The sequence below is a fragment of the Macaca nemestrina genome, chromosome 2, assembly GCF_043159975.1.
Source record: "Macaca nemestrina isolate mMacNem1 chromosome 2, mMacNem.hap1, whole genome shotgun sequence".
Classification (NCBI taxonomy): domain Eukaryota; kingdom Metazoa; phylum Chordata; class Mammalia; order Primates; family Cercopithecidae; genus Macaca; species Macaca nemestrina.
The window spans coordinates 155471229-155488729 of NC_092126.1; the positions used below are offsets into that span (position 1 = coordinate 155471229).

The 17501-nt window shown below is 42.0% G+C and overlaps 1 pseudogene; it reads right to left on the bottom strand.

Moving 5' to 3' along the window:
• Nucleotides 1-3798: 3798 nt before the first annotated feature.
• On the bottom strand, nucleotides 3799-5404 carry LOC105477794 (transmembrane emp24 domain-containing protein 10 pseudogene; annotated as a pseudogene).
• Between the last annotated feature and the right edge of the window lie 12097 nt (nucleotides 5405-17501).

The following is a 17501-nucleotide window of genomic DNA, read 5'->3' on the forward strand; positions in this document are numbered from 1 at the left end:
AAGGTTCTTTAGGTCAGGTGACTAGAGCCCTGAATTGAATTGCCATAATAGAGAGTCACAGTCCCTTATCCAGTTCCCAGACCAGAGCTAGTTCCCAGATGGGTATCCCTTGAATAAAGGGGGCGCTGGAATCCCTGAGGAATTACCTTGTGACGCTGCCCCCAAGCCAGACCCAAGAGACTCAGGCATGGTATTCCTTTTAGAAGTGCTGAGAAAAGTTACTCTTTGTCTGCTGGGATTGCTCAGCTAGGAAGAGGTAAGGATAGAGATACTGTGGCCATTGTGAGGTGGGTCAAGACATATGGAGGAAATAAGAACCAAGAAATGGACACAGCCTGGTTCCTGAAGCCATCTTTTGAGCCCCCACACCAGCCTTGCGGGTCATGGTTGTTCAGTCTCATGAGCCAATGTATTGCCTGTTTTGCTTAAGTCGCTTTGAGGTGGGTTTCTGTGTTGGGTTGAGACCTGAGAAATTTGTATCAGGGCATGAGAAGAACTTCTTTTTTTTTTTTTTTTTTTGAGACGGAGTCTCATGCTGTTGCCCAGGTTGGAGTGCAGTGGCGCGATCTCGGCTCACTGCAAGCTCCGCCTCCTGGGTTCACGCCATTCTCCTGCCTCAGCCTCCTGAGTAGCTAGGACTACAGGCGCCCGCCACCGCGCCCAGCTAATTTTTTGTATTTTTAGTAGAGACGGGGTTTCACTGTGGTCTCGATCTCCTGACCTTGTGATCCGCCCGCCTCGGCCTCCCAAAGTGCTGGGATTACAGGCTTGAGCCACCGCGCCAGGCCGAGAGGAACTTCTTGAGAGAGGAAGCACTCCCAGGGTCTGGATCACATGAAATAGCCCAGGGAAAATCCAGGCAATGTGAGTCTGCAGATTCCAATTGGGAATACCAACTAGGGATACCAAGGAGCTCACCTAGCCCCAAGAAGATGAGGGGGGCAAACCAGGCATCCCAATTCCAGAGCTCAATCCTTGCCAGGATCCTAGCTGCAGCCCCTCTGGGACTTTCATGTCCTCTTTCTTGTCTCTACAAGCATATGTGACATCTGACTTGTGACAGGTCTGGGGCTAGTGCTCCAGTGGGGAGGTATATTTAGCTTTTCTTGCATTGCTGTAAAGAAATACCTGAGACTGGGTCATTTATAAAGAAAAGAGGTTTAATTGGTTCATGGTTCTGCAGGCTGTACAAGCATGGTGCCAGCATCTGCTTGGCTTCCGGGGAGGCCTCAAGAAGCTTATAGTCATCGTGGAAGGTGAAGCAGGATCAAGTACCTCATATAGCAAAAGCAGGAGCAAAAGAGAGTGGGAGCAGGGAGGTGCCACACACTTAAACAACTCAATCTTGTGAGAACTTACTATAGCGAGGACAGCACCAAGCCATGAGGGGTCCACCCCCATGACCCAAACTCCTTCCACCAGGCCCCATCTCCAACATTGGGATTACAATTCAACATGAGATTGAATTGTAAAACTATATCAGGAGGGGAAAGGGATGCACAGGGGGTTCTGCATTCCTTGAGGGTAAGGTCCAACCAGGAGGCTGGGAGCTGATTTTCTACACAGGCTACCCTGCCTCTTCTCCACCCTGTCATATTCTGGGTGGTGTCCTTAGATATGTGCATCTCCCCTCCCAGCCCCCAGACTTCTTCTCAGATATCACTGAGCCCCAGTTGCACTGAATCCAGTATCCCCTTCACCATGTACCTCCCTCACCCAGCCCTCTATCCATCCAGGAGCCATTCAGGGATGCATCCTTAGTTCTAGGCCCTGGACCAAGCTCTGGGGCTACAGTATTGCCAGATACGTCCTTTCTTTCTACAAGTGGAGGTGAAATTCAGTCAGTCCTGGAAAGCCCCAGCATGGCTCCACGTGGATGCATTGCCAAGAAGAAGCAGAAATGTGTGTGAGTTCTTACCCACTAGAATGGCTACAGTAAATTAGACAGACCAAAATTATTGTTGAGGGTGTAGAGAGATGGGAATGCTATACACTGCTGGTGGGAATGTAAGGTGGTGTAGCTGCTTTGGAAAATAATTCAGTGGTTGGCCGGGTGTGTAAAGGTGGCATACTTCACGCCTATAATCCCAGCGCTTTGAGATGCTGAGGTAGGAGGATCGGTCGAGGCCAGGAGTTCAAGACCAGCCTGGGCAACATAGCGAGACCTTATCTTAAAAAGAAAGCAAAAATAATTTGGTGGTTTCTCAAACAGTTAAACATAACACAACCATGTGACCCAGCAATTCCACTCCTAGGTGGAATAAAATGAAAATAAGAGAAATGAAAGCATATGTCCACACAGAAACTTGTACATGAATGTTCTTAGCAGCATTATTAATAATAGCGAAAGAGTAGAAACAACCCAAATGCTCATCAACTGACGAATGGATAAACAGTATGTGGCATAATGGAACATTATGCAGTTATGAAAAGGAATGAAGCCCGTTTACATGCTCCAACATGATGAACCTTGAAAACATTAAACTAAGTGAAAGAAGTCAGTCACAAAAGGCCACATATTGTATTTGTTACCACAAATTGTTGAATCCTATACTTGAAATGGGTGAGTTTTATGACATGTAAAATACACCTCAGTAGTTTTTTCTTTTTTAAAAAAGTGTGTTAGGAGACTGAGGAGGAGTAAGGTGGGTGGACAGTGGAGATGAAAGACTCTCATTCCTGAGGTTTGTCTTTCTTAATAATTCTGAAATCTGCCCAAGTCTCTCCATCCCTACTGCCACTACCCTGGACCAAGCTGCCATCATCTGTCTGTCTGTTTCTCTGACCACTGCCACAGTGTCCTCACTGACCTCCCCATACCTGCTCCTTTGCCCTCTCCATTTACTGGCCACACCACAGTCAGGTGGGGGTCTTTTTTGCAATGTGGCTTTGATTGGGTCACTGCTGCTTAGAAAAAAGCATAGGCACAAATCTCTGAGCTAGGCAAGGATTCGTAGATATGACACCAAAAGCACAAGCAACCAAAGGGGAGGAAAGCTAGATAAACTGTACTTCGTCAGCATTTAAAACTTTGTGTTTCAAAAACACTATCAATAAAATGAAAAGACAAGCCATGGAATGGGAGAAAATATTTGCAAGTCATATCTCTGATGATGGTCTAGTGTCTAGAATATATAAAGGATTCCTTAAACTCAACAATAAGAAGACAAATAATCCAATTTTTTAAATGGACAAAAGATTTGAATGGGCGTTTCTCCAAAGAAGATAGACAAATGGCAACAAACACATGAAATAATGCCCAGCATCAGTAAAATTATGTGCATCAGAAAATGCATATCAAAGCCACAGTGAGACACCACTTTACACCTGCTAGGGTGGCTGTAATAAAGATGAATGATAGCAATGGCGAGGATGTTGAAGCACTGGAACCCTCTCGCATTGCTTCTGGGGAATGTAAGATGGTGCAGCCATTTTTGGAAACAAAATAGACAGTTTCTCAAAAAGTTAAACATAAAACTACCAAATGATCTCTCTTCTGCTCCTAGGTATATATCCAAGATAACTGAAAACAAATGTTCAAAGGAAATCTTATGTTCAAAGCAGCATTATTCCTAATAGCTAAAGGCTATAAACAGCCCAAATGTCCACCAACTGATGAATGGATGGGCAAAGTATGGAATGTCGATGCCATGTAATTTTATTTAGCCATAAAAAGAGTGAAAAAATGATATGTAAATTATATCTTTTCAGAGCACAAATATTTTAATTTTCTAAAATGATATTTTCTTTAAGAGTCATCTTCAATTCAAAGCTCACTTTTTCAAGTGTCACATCCGTCAACCTTTTAAGAGACATAAAAGTATGAGAAGATATCACCAGAAGCTACGTAAACATTTCAGCTAAAGGCAAAGAGAAAGTTAAGGGTGTTTTCACAAGGAAACCCAAAGAGGACAACCGGAAGGAAACAAGTTCAGCATGGTCATACCAATCTGGGTAAAAGAACTAGAGTGGAAACCCAAGCTGCTGATAAGGCGGGAGAAGGAAAGAAAACTTGGTTCAAACAGATCGCACAAGGAAACCCAGTACAAATCCTGGCTTTGACATTATCTCGGTAACCCTTATTTTTTGTCATAGGTGACTCTAATACTAGACCTATTGTTGCAAAACCAGTCCAAATCCTACCAGCTAAAAAGAAATCTCTCACTGACTTGTTAGGTAGGTGGTAACCATGTCCTCCCACACCAAGAGATCATTTCTGGCAAGAGGGCTCCATTGCATCTTGATGGTGCTGTTGGTAGGATGCCCAGTGATGTTCTGCTGCCTGAGATACAAGGTGGGAGGAGAGTGCACTTCATTCATTACTCAATCAACATCTTGGCCTTGAAGAAGCAACGCGGGTAGAAAACCTGTCAGGTCGCTAGTCCAATGAAGCAGAACATTAAAGAGATACTGAAGTACAGGGCTCAAGTGTTTGTTGATTCATTGGTATCACACATCTCTCTTCTTCATGCAGCAAAATCATTAACAATAGATTCTGAGAGGTCTTCTAGGCATTGCAGTTCCACCTATAATGGCTTAAGCTTCTCGACTTTTGTAATCTCCTTGTAATTTTTTTTTTTTTTTGCCTCTACTCCATGCTTCATGTTTAGGATTATGAATTGATCAAGTATCTTCCCTGTTTCTTTACTCTCAAATCATACTTCAAACATGTCATAATCTTCCAGGGTAAAGGTGAATTTCCCTTTGGTTGCATCCTCTTTGGAGTAGAGAATGTGGCCAGCAGAATCTGTGATCCTGAGGTGGCTGTGCAGGCTACCTGCACCCCTGGACTGGTTGGAGATTTCGTACACACCCATCACTAGCAGGTCCTTGTGGATCTCCTCACGGAGGCACTTTCAGGAGTTAATGGGCAGGTGGAAGGAGATGGTGAGGACCAAGCTGGGGTTAAGTGGAAACAAAAACAGCCATGCCAACATTGTTACTGAAAAAAAAAAAAAAGGAGTGAAGAGTGAAGAACTGATGTTTTCTATGCCATAGATAAACCACAAAATATGTTACATGAAAGAAGCCAGGCACAGAAGGCTCCATGTGTAATTGCATTTACATGCAATGTCCAGCAAAGGCAAACCCATAGAGACAGAATGTAGATGAGAGCTTTCCAGAGGCTGGGGGATAGGGTGAGTGAGGAGTGACTGCTAAGGGGCACAGATATTCTTTACGGGGTGATAAATTATTCTGAAATTAGAACAGTGGTATTAGATAGGAGTGATGGTTGCAAAACTCTGGATATACTCAAAATGACTGAATCACGGAAGTTTTTAAGGTGAATTTATGGTAAGCGAATTATACCCCAACAAAAAATATTAACAAGTAATAAGACACTCCAAATTTTAGATATGTACATGGCCACCCATTTAGTGACCACATTTCCCAGACTGTTTGTAATCAACATGGTCATGTGATTAAGCTCGGGCCAATGAGACTCCAGGAGAAGTGATGAGCCCCAACAAGCTGCCGTCTCTGGAGTCCTCATTCTCCTTCTCCTGGGCTGGAAGGCAAACATGGAGGTGACCATTGTGCCACCAGGGGCTAAACAGAGGCAAAACCCGAGGATGGCAGAGCAACAAGATGGAAGGATCTCTGGATACGGGGTCTCCAGATACTGTTGTGGAGAAGAGCTGCCCTGCCAGGCCTGGGCTGCTCCTCAGCAGACTGCTTCTTGAGGGGGGAACAAGTCAAAGCCATGAAGAGACTCATTTTTTCCCTCTCTTTCCTGCTTTGACATGTCCCTCCCGGAGGCAATGAGTACAGAAACGACCTGATGACCTGAATGGGGAGGAGGTAAAAGAGGGCTTGAAGGAAGTCTGTGGGAAAAAAATTGATAATTTAAAAAACATCTTCCCACAGCAGTACTTCTCATGGCTCTTAGGATGAAGCTCAGAATACTAAATATGCCCCTTCCAACTTAGCGCAGGTTCTCCAGGTACTTGCATGGAATGGCTACTTCAGAACACTTTCCACTTTGTCTAATTATACGTTAATTTGTGTTTCCTCTTGGTTGATGTCTGTCTTCTCCATGAGGCTGTGAATCTGAGGAAGTCAGAGACTGTGTCTGTTTAATAGACCATGGCTAGCACTTGGTGCATGATAAATGCATCATACCATTTGTTGAAAAAAAAAAATGAACAAGGGAAGGTGTTGTAAATTAGGGGCTTTTGTTAGTCTGAACTATTGACTTCAAGTGACAGAATTGCAACTCAAATACACAGGCGAGAACAAATTGGTATGGCTGATGTAACTGAGAATTATAAGGCACTAGACAGACAATAAAACCAGTCTCTCTCCATTACTGTCTCTACTCTCCTCTATGTGGGCTTCTTACAAGGTGGCACAGAAGTCCTTGGTACTCTCAGGCTCTTGAGCTACTTTGTGGGAAAAAAGGACTTTTAAATTTCCCAGTGATTCCAGCAAAAATCCCAGAATTTACTCTAATTGGTTGAATGTATGTCATGTGATCACCAATGATCCAATCACCAAGGCCAAGGACATCTGGTACTCTCTTATTTTTGAAGTGATGTTTGTGCCCATACTGACTCAGGATAGAGGAGATTTGTGAAAGTGGAGATGAGGAAAGGGTTTTTCTCGGCAATGTTTGAGGATAGGCACAGCGAGAGGGGCAAAAATAAAGCCTATATTAGGGGCATAGGTTCATGAGAAAGGCAGCCTAGAGTACTGACTAGAACTCAAGATGTGGTGTTAACAGGCCTAGGTGAAGTGAGCAGAGGCTCTGCCACTTACTAGTTGGGGCATCTTGGTTGAGTCTTAACTTTGCCTTGACTTGATTTTCCCATCCATAAAATGGGGATTAAAAAAAATCCTAAGTGAGAGGGGTCTTGTGAGAATTTCATGAGACAAAGTACATGAAAGAACTTTGTAGTCAGGAAAGTGGACAAAGATAGAAGCCAACATGAAGCTGCAAAGGTGGGGGAATCAGATGGTGAAGTCCTTGAGTGCCATGAGAAGGTGTTAGGAGAAGGAATGTGTTCATTGGTTTCTGTCCATCGCATGTGACAGATGATCAACTATAAGTCTCTTTGTCAATGATAATTATTTTTTCATATAACGTGAAGTCCAGAGGATCAGGCAGCTCCAAGTTTGGATAAGTTAGTGGCTCACAAATGCCAGCAGGAATGGAACCATATGGAGCCAGGTGCCATTCATCTTCCTCTTACAATCCTCAGCATGTTCGTGGTCATGAGTTGACTGCTTTGGATCCATTTGCCGAGAGCAGACAAGACCACATTTGGTGAAGAAGATGTGCACCTTCTCCATGTTCACAGGAAAGCTTTCAATTGGGGTTCTTGTTTGCAAGCAGTGCAAACTGATTCCATGTAACTTAAGCTTTTATCATCACCCTCAAAGGAATCTTTGCAATGATATATTAGTTAAAATTAGATTTTCTGCAAGTAATAGACAATCTCAAAATAATGGTGGTTTAAATAAGATGGGAATGTATTTCTTGTTTTTGAGAAGTCCATGGGTGGACAATCCCGGCTGCTGTGGATTTGCATAGCGCTAGGGACCCAGGCTCTTCCCAGCTCAACACTCTACCATCCTGGAGGAAGGTCTTCGTCCCATGGCTCAAGATGGCAGCTAGAGTTCTGCCATCATATCTGCATGTCAGGCAACAGGATGGGGAAAAGGAGAAAGAAGAGAGGGCAAATTCCAAATGAAAATGTACGTCCACACAAAGACCTATATGAGAACAGTTAGAGCTGCTTTATTCACACTGCCTAAGACTGAAAGCAACACAATTGTCTGTCAACTGGTGAATGGATGAACACATTGTGCTTTATCCATGCAATGGAATACTACACAGCAATAAAAGGGATAGAGTTATTGATACATGCAACAGTACAAATGAATTAGAAAGCATCATGCAAGGCAGAAGCTGCATGACCTTTATGACCTAGCCTTGAATGTCACAGCATAATTTCAACCACCATGATAGAACTGGTCAAAAATCTGTCCAGACTCAACGGGAGGGATGAAAGAGAGACAGTGTCAAGGAATTTGCATGTATGTTTAAAAATTACCACAGTGTTATCTTGGACCAGAGGTACACATGGCTGGTTAATGGTGTTCAGTGATGCTGAGTGGACAAATAGATTGAGGCAAAGGGAGAAATTACTAGATTCAACAACTAATCCATCCCCATGGAATTCTCTCAAGAGCTTAAGTGGGAGGTGGGAAAGCCAAGACAACCAGTGTAGGCTGCAGAAATGCAGCACACCTAAGGTAGATGGCCTAGCAGAATAGAGATCTCCTGCAGACTCCTCTTAGGAACTTCTGAAAAGAGTTGTCTACACTCCTGTCTTCTCCTTCTTTAACTGCCTGCTCACTCCCTCAGCCTTGACCACCCGGATTCTGCTCCCACTGCCACTGAAACTTCTCTGGAAGGTACTCCTCTCCTCTGCTTGGGCCACCTGAAGCACTCGATGTGTGGATCCCACCCTTCTCCTTTGATTTCTTCTACTGGTTGTACTCTCCTAAATTCCTCCTGATTTCATGCCCACTCCTTCTCTGATGCCAACTGTCTCTTCTATCACCTCGAAGTCAGTATTTTCCAATGATCTTCTCTGGTTCCTCTTCTCTCTCGGCCTTCTCTTGTCCATCCCCTGGCTTTAGTCTTTACCTCTTTGTTGATAATTTTCAAATTTTGGTCTGAAGTGCCAGAGATAAGCCTTTGTTGATAATTTTCAGATCTTGGTCTGAAGTGTAGGCTCCTCTCCTGTACTTCAGACCTTGATACTGCATTATTTCCTGAACAGTATAATGCCACACAGGCATCTCAAATTTGGAATACCCAGAGTTGAACTCACGATCTCTCCTCATCATGCTTGCTTGCTCTTTCCGGGTCCCTGTCTCTGTGAAGGTTCCCACCAACTATGAAACTATCAGATAAAAATCTTCACATCATGCTGTTATCTTTCTTCTTCCTATATCCAATCAATCACTAGGGTCTCTTGGTTTCACCTCCTAAGTGTTTCTTCTGCTCATCTCCCTCTCCATCTTCACTGTTAGCCACTTCAGTTCTTACTTCCATCAATGGTAGATTATGTTTTCCAGACCAACCTTCCTCTGAGAATAACTAGAAAATCTGGACTAAATATTTTTTTAAATCTCTTTGAAGAGCTACTATAGCAATGAGAGATTGCAGGGCTAAGATAATTGAAGTTAAGTTAGTAAAAATCTGTGTAGTTCCAGCTACTCAGGAGGCTGAGGCAGGAGAATTGCTTGAACCCGGGAGGCGGAGGTTGCAGTGAGCCAAGATGGTGCCACTGCACTCCAGCCTGGCAACAGAGCGAGATCTGAAGTTGACGGTAAGCCAGATCAACCACTAAGGAGAGAAGGGACACCCAGAGATGGGTGTCTGGCAGATGGGTGTCTGGCATTTGGTACCATTTCCCTCTCAAGGCTGATTCTGAAAGGCTGAAAAGTTAAGAAGTAAACGGAACCCTTTTTTTTTTTTTTTTTTTTTGAGACAGTTTGGCTCTGCACCCAGGCTGGAGTACAGTGGCATGATCTCGGCTCACTGCAACCTTCGCGTCCCGAGTTCAAGTAATTCTCCTGCCTCAGCCTCCCAAGTAGCTTGGGTTACAGGCACACGCCACCATGCTTGGTTAATTTTTTTATTTTTTCAGTAGAGATGGGGTTTCACCATGTTGGCCAGGCTGATCTCGAACTCCTGACCTCAAGTGATCAGCCCGCCTGGGCCTCCCAAAGTGCTGGAATTACAGGCGTGAGCCACTGCTCCCGGCCGTAAACTGAACTCTTGATAGACTCACGGGCCTGAGAAGATAAGAAAAGGAGGTCAGAAACTTCCCAGAAGCAGGGGCCTTGATAAAATCCCCAGGTTAAGACCCCAAAGGGCACTGTACCCTGGAAACAAGTTTGTACTTCTGGCCTGACAGCATGAAGAGCTCTATGGACCCAGCCGCATTCAAAACTGGTAAAAAGTTATTCTAAAACAATCATTCTGTAAATGGTCCCAAGAACATACACAAATGAAGAAATATTTATTCAAGCAAATCTCCTAAAACTCAGTAATAGTTTGTGGTATTTGGACCAAGACCCTCTTTCCCATTGCTCCCAGCTCAGTGAGATAGTGAAACCCTGCACCGTGCTAGTACAGTCAAGGACACAGGACTCCTTTCCCCGCCACTCTGCAGCTTTCTGTTGAAGGGCTATCCTCCTGGGAGGGGCAGATCTTCAGATTTTTCTCATTCTGCCCATAGCTACCTGTTGCTGAGGCTAAATTCTGGGCAAGTGCATCTCAGAAGTAGAGGCTCCCTTGTGCCCAGCACTCCCAACTTGTAGGACAAAGGCTCAGTACAGGGCACAGTACCACCGAGAATCCTGGGTCCCCTACTGCTCACCGCCTGTCCTGTGGGATGAAGGATCCACGCTGGGAAAGGTAAGCTGAGGAGACCTGGGGCTGTGCCGTCCCCTCTCCACTGAGTGCTCAGCTCCTCAAACTGGGGTGTCACTCAGAGGACAGCATGCCATTGTTCCTGCCCCAAGCACCAGAGCCATGGCTCAGAAATTTTGCCCAGAGAGAGAAGCAAGCCATAAAATAGAAAACTCCAAATCTCTCCCCAGAGGAACTGACTTTACATGCAACAGAGTTTGGAGAAATTCAAGCCTAAGAGCACTCTGAAAATCAGTGGAGGTTGTGGTGAAAGGCTATGAGGGGGATGTTGCTAGATTCACTGGAGAAACAGGCTAAACTGCAAGCTGGCTAGTTTGCCAAATAGAAATGGGGAAGAGATAACTGGGAGGGGCCCTCTTGGGAGTTAGAACAAGTTTCAAACACTAACCTTGGGAATTATTTGTGCAGTTTAGGCCAAGTGCAAAGTCAGAGGAGAACACAGTCCACATGAGACTGCCCTTACTTTTGATATTAATGGGAAGTTTGGGGGGTCCCCAAGTTTTGACAGTTCACTGGAAAGACTCACAGAACTCACTAAAAGCTGTCAAATTCACAGTTACAGTTTATTACAGGGAAAGGATACAGATTAAGATTAGTCAAAGAAAGAGGTAAAGAGGGCATAGTCCAGGAAAAGTACCAAAGCAGAACTTCAATTGTTTTTTTGAATCCACAGACACAAATTAAGAGAACCAGGAATGACAAATAACAGGGCTAATATAATAAAAACTATAAATATATAGTTGCTCTCCTTTCTCCTCACAGTTTCTTTGAGACCTGAAGTTATATAAAGTAATAATTATAACACTGTAATGTTGGGTTTATAGCATTCATAAATGTAATATATAAAAATAACAGTAATCCTATAAAAAGGGGGAAAAGTGAATAGAGCTATTAGGAGTAACATCTCATTGGAGTTAAGTTAGTAAAAATCTGAAGTTGATGGTAAGCCCTAGATCAATCACTAAGGAAATACCTCAAAAGGATATATTGAAAATAACATTACATAAATTTAAAGACTACATTAGAAAACTTAATGCAAAGGGAAGGAGTAGAGTAGGAATAGAGGAACAAAAAAGACAGTAGACAGAGAAAAAAGTAAAATAGCAGATGTAAATCCAATTATATGAATAATAACATTACATGTAAATGGATTAAACAATCTAGTCAAAAGTCAGAGATTGTCACATGGGAAAAACAAACAAGACCCAACTATACATTGTCTAAAGGAGCCACACTTTAGCATCACAGATATAAATAGACTGAAAAAAAGAACTGGAAAAAAGCATATTATGCAAACAGCAAACACAAAAGGGCTGGACTGGTTATCCTAATGTCATGCAATTTAGACTTTTAGCTGGACTGAATAAGTAAAAGAGAGAAAAGACTCATATCTAGAATCGGGAATGAATGAGGGAATATTACTACTGACCTTACAGAAATAAAAATGATTATAAAAGAAAACTATGATCAATTCTGTGCCAATAAATTAGGTAACCTAGATGAAATGGGCAAATTCCTAGAAAGGCACAAACTACCAAAACTAATTCAAGAAGAAACAAACAATCTGAATAGACCTGTAACAAGCAAAAAGATTGAGTTAGTAAACAACAACAACAGAACTACTCCCAAAGAAAAACCCAGGGCCAGATGACTTCTGGTGAATTTTACCAAACATTTAAAGAATTTCACAACTTTTTCTCCAAAAAAAAAAGAAGATGAGAGAACAATTCCCAACTCTTTCTATGATGCCAGCAGTACACTGATACCAAAACCAGACAAAAAAAATTACATGAAAAGAAAGCTACAGAACAATATCTCATGATTATGAATGCAAAACTCCTACACAAAATACTGGCAGACTCAATCCAGCAACATATATAAAAATTATACACTATAATCAAGGGGGATTTATTCAAGAATGTAAGGTTAGTTAACATTTGAAAATCAATCAGTGCAATACACCGTATCAACAGAGTGACAGAGAAAACCAAATGATCATCTCAATAGATGCAGAAAAAAGCATTTGACAAAATCCAACATTTCATAATAAAAACATTCATCAAACCTGTAGTAGAAGGGAACTTCCTTTGTAGATAAAGGACATCTACAAAACACCTACTGCTAACATCATACTGAATCGTGAAAGACTGGATACTTTTTCTCTAAGATCAGGAACAAGACAAGGATACCCACTCTTGCCACTTCTATTCAACATTATACTAGAGGTTCTAGCAGGCTAGTTGGTCAATTAAAAGAAATATACTGCATTCATATTGATAAGAAAGAAGTAAAATTATCTCTATTCACGGAAGACATAATATTATAAACAGAAAATCCTAAGGAACTCACTAGAGAAAGTATTAGAGCTAATAAATGAATTAAGCATGTTTGCAAAATACAAGATCAATATATAAAAGTCAATTGTATTGCTGGGTGCAGTGGCTCACGCCTGTAATCCCAGCACTTTGGGAGGCCAAGGAGGGCAGATCACAAGGTCAGGAGATCGAGACCTTCCTGGCCAACATGATGAAACCCCGTCTCTACTAAAAATACAAAAATTAGCTGGGCGTGGTGGCAGGTGCCTGTAATCCCAGCTACTCGGGAGGCTGAGGCAGATGAATCACTTAAACTAGGGAGGCAGAGGTTGCAGTGAATGGAGATTGTGCCACTGCACTCTAGCCAGGCAACAAAGTGAGACTCTGTCTCAAAAAAAAAAAAAAAAAAAAAAAAAAAAAAAAAATCCAAAAGCTAGCAGAAGGCAAGAAATAACTAAGATCAGAGCAGAACTGAAGGAGACAGAGACACAAAAAAACCCTTCGAAAAATCAATGAATCCAGGAGCTGGTTTTTTGAAAAGATCAACAAAATTGATAGACCGCTAGCAAGACTAATAAAGAAGAAAAGAGAGAAGAATCAAATAGATGCAATAAAAAATGATAAAGGGGATATCACCACCGACCCCACAGAAATACAAACTACCATCAGAGAATACTATAAACACCTCTATGCAAATAAACTAGAAAACCTAGAAGAAATGGATAAATTCCTGGACACATACACTCTCCCAAGACTAAACCAGGAAGAAGTTGAATCCCTGAATAGACCAATAGCAGGCTCTGAAATTGAGGCAATAATTAATAGCCTACCAACCAAAAAAAGTCCAGGACCAGATGGATTCACAGCTGAATTCTACCAGAGGTACAAGGAGGAGCTGGTACCATTCCTTCTGAAACTATTCCAATCAACAGATAAAGAGGGAACCCTCCCTAACTCATTTTATGAGGCCAACATCATCCTGATACCAAAGCCTGGCAGAGACACAACAAAAAAAAGAGAATTTTAGACCAATATCCCTGATGAATATCGATGCAAAAATCCTCAGTAAAATACTGGCAAACCGAATCCAGCAGCACATCAAAAAGCTTATCCACCATGATCAAGTGGACTTCATCCCTGGGATGCAAGGCTGGTTTAACATACACAAATCAATAAACATAATCCAGCATATAAACAGAATCAAAGACAAAAATGATTTTCTCAGATATGATTATCTCAATAGATGCAGAAAAGGCCTTTGACAAAATTCAACAGCCCTTCATGCTAAAAACTCTCAATAAATTTGGTATTGATGGAACGTTTCTCAAAATAATAAGAGTTATTTATGACAAACCCACAGCCAATATCATACTGAATGGGCGAAAACTGGAAGTATTCCTCTTAAAAACCAGCACAAGACAAGGATGCCCTCTTTCACCACTCCTATTCAACATAGTGTTGGAAGTTCTGGCCAGGGCAATCAGGCAAGAGAAATAAATAAAGGGTATTCAATTAGGAAAAGAAGAAGTCAAATTGTCCCTGTTTGCAGATGACATGATTGTCTATTTAGAAAACCCCATCGTCTCAGCCCAAAATCTCCTCAAGCTGATAAGCAACTTCAGCAAAGTCTCAGGATACAAAATCAATGTGCAAAAATCACAAGCATTCTTATACACCAATAACAGACAAACAGAGAGCCAAATCATGAATGAACTCCCATTCACAATTGCTTCAAAGAGAATAAAATACCTAGGAATCCAACTTATAAGGGATGTGAAGGACCTCTTCAAGGAGAACTACAAACCACTGCTCAAAGAAATAAGAGGACACAAACAAATGGAAGAACATTCCATGCTTATGGATAGGAAGAATCAATATCATGAAAATGGCCATACTGCCCAAGGTAATTTATAGATTAAATGCCATCCCCATTAAGCTACCAATGACTTTCTTCACAGAATTGGAAAAAACTACTTTTAAGTTCATATGGAACCAAAAAAGAGCCCGCATTGCTAAGACAATCCTAAGTCAAAAGAACAAAGCTGGAGGCATCACACTACCTGACTATACTACAAGGCTACAGTAACCAAAACAGCATGGTACTGGTACCAAAACAGAGATATAAACTAATGGAACAGAACAGAGCCCTCAGAAATAGTGCCACACATCTACAACCATCTGATCTTTGACAAACCTGACAAAAACAAGAAATGGGGAAAGGATTCCCTATTTAATAAATAGTGCTGGGAAAACTGGCTAGCCATAAGTAGAAAGCTGAAACTGGATCCCTTCCTTACTCCTTATACAAAAATTAATTCAAGATGGATTAGAGACTTAAATGTTACACCTAAAACCATAAAAACCCTAGAAGAAAACCTAGGCAATACCATTCAGGACATAGGCATGGGCAAGGACTTCATGTCTAAAACACCAAAAGCAATGGCAACAAAAGCCAAAATTGACAAATGGGATCTAATTAAACTAAAGAGCTTCTGCACAGCAAAAGAAACTACCATCAGAGTGAACAGGCAGAATGGGAGAAAATTTTTGCAATCTACTCATCTGACAAAGGGCTAATATCCAGAACCTACAAAGAACTCAAACAAATTTACAAGAAAAAAACAAACAACCCCATCAAAAAGTAGGCAAAGGATATGAACAGACACTTCTCAAATGAAGACATTTATGCAGCCAACAGACACATGAAAAAATGCTCAGCATCACTAGCCATCAGAGAAATGCAAATCAAAACCACAATGAGATACCATCTCATACCAGTTAGAATGGCAATCATTATAAAGTCAGGAAACAACAGGTGCTGGAGAAGATGTGGAGAAATAGGAACACTTTTACACTGTTGGTGGGACTGTAAACTAGTTCAATCATTGTGGAAGACAGTGTGGCGATTCCTCAAGAATCTAGAACTAGAAATACCATTTGGCCCAGCCATCCAGTTACTGGGTATATACCCAAAGGATTATAAATCATGCTGCTATAAAGACACATGCATACGTATGTTTATTGCGGCACTATTCACAATAGCAAAGACTTGGAACCAACCCAAATGTCCATCAATGACAGACTGGATTAAGAAAATGTGGCACATATACACCATGGAATTCTATGCAGCCATAAAAAAGGATGAGTTTGTGTCCTTTGTAGGAACATGGATGCAGCTGGAAACCATCATTCTCAGCAAACTATCGCAAGAACAGAAAACCAAATGCTGCATGTTCTCACTCATAGGTGGGAATTGAACAATGAGATCACTTGGACACAGGAAGGGGAACATCACACACCGGGGCCTGTTGTGAGGTGGGGGAGGGGGGAGGGATAGCATTAGGAGATATACCTAATGTAAATGAAGAGTTAATGGGTGCAGCACACCAACATGGCACATGTATACATATGTAACAAACTGGCACGTTGTGCACATGTACCCTAGAACATAAAGTATAATAATAAAAAAAGTCAATTGTATTTCTATACACTTGCAATGAACAATCTAAAAATGAAAGAAAACAGTTCATTAGCAAATAGCACCAAAACCCTAAAATCCTTAGTGATAAATTTAACAAAAGCAGTGTAAAACATATAATCTGAAAGCCACAAAACATTTCTATTAATCAATCTAAAGAAAATAGAAATAATTAGCCAGGCCTGGTGGTGCATGCCTGTAATCTCAGGTACTTGGGAGGCTGAGGCAGGAGAATTACTTGAACCCAAGAGACAGAGGTTGTAGTGAGCCGAGATCGAGCCATTGCACTCCAGCCTGGGCAACAAGAGCAAAGCTACGTCTCAAACAACAACAACAACAACAACAACAACAACAACAACAAAACGGTGGCTCACGCCTGTAATCCCAGCACTTTGGGAGGCCGAGGCGGGCAGATCACGAGGTCAGGAGATCGAGACCATCCTGGCTAACACGGTGAAACACCGTCTCTCCTGAAAATACAAAAAAAAAGAAAAAAAAAAAAAAAGCTGGGTGTGGTGGTGAGCGCCTGTAGTCCCAGTTAAGCGGGAGGCTGAGGCAGAAGAATGGTGTGAACCTGGGAGGCAGAGCTTGCAGTGAGCTAAGATTGGGCCACTGCACTCTAGCCTGGGCAACAAAGCGAGACTCCGTCTCCAAAAAAAAAAGGGAAATAGAAATAAATGGAAGAACATCCCATATTCATGGATCAGAAGTCTTAATATTGTTAAAATGACAATACTCCCGAAATTGATCTACAGATTCAACAAAATCCCTGTCAGAATCACAGCTGAATTCTACTAATGGTAAAAGAGAAAATCTGGTTCTAAAATTCATATGGAATTGCAGGGGATCAAGAATAGCCAAAAACAATTCTGAAAATGAAGAACAAAGTAGGAGGACTTACATGTCCTGATTTTAAAACTCACTACAGGCTGGGCGCGGTGGCTTACACATGTAATCCTAGCACTGTGGGAGGCCTAGGCAGGTGAATCACAAGGTCAAGAGATCGAGACCATCCTGGCCAACATGATGAAACTCCGTCTCTACTAAAAATACAAAAATTAGCTGGGCATGCTGGCCTGTGCCTGTAGTTCTAGCTACTCAGGAGGCTAAGGCAGGAGAATTGCTTGAACCCGGGAGGTGGAGGTTGCAGTGAGCCGAGATTGTGCTACTGCACTCCAGCCTGGTGACAGAATGAGACTCCATCTAAAAAAAAAATTACTACAAAGCAACAGTAATCAAGACAGTGTGACATTAG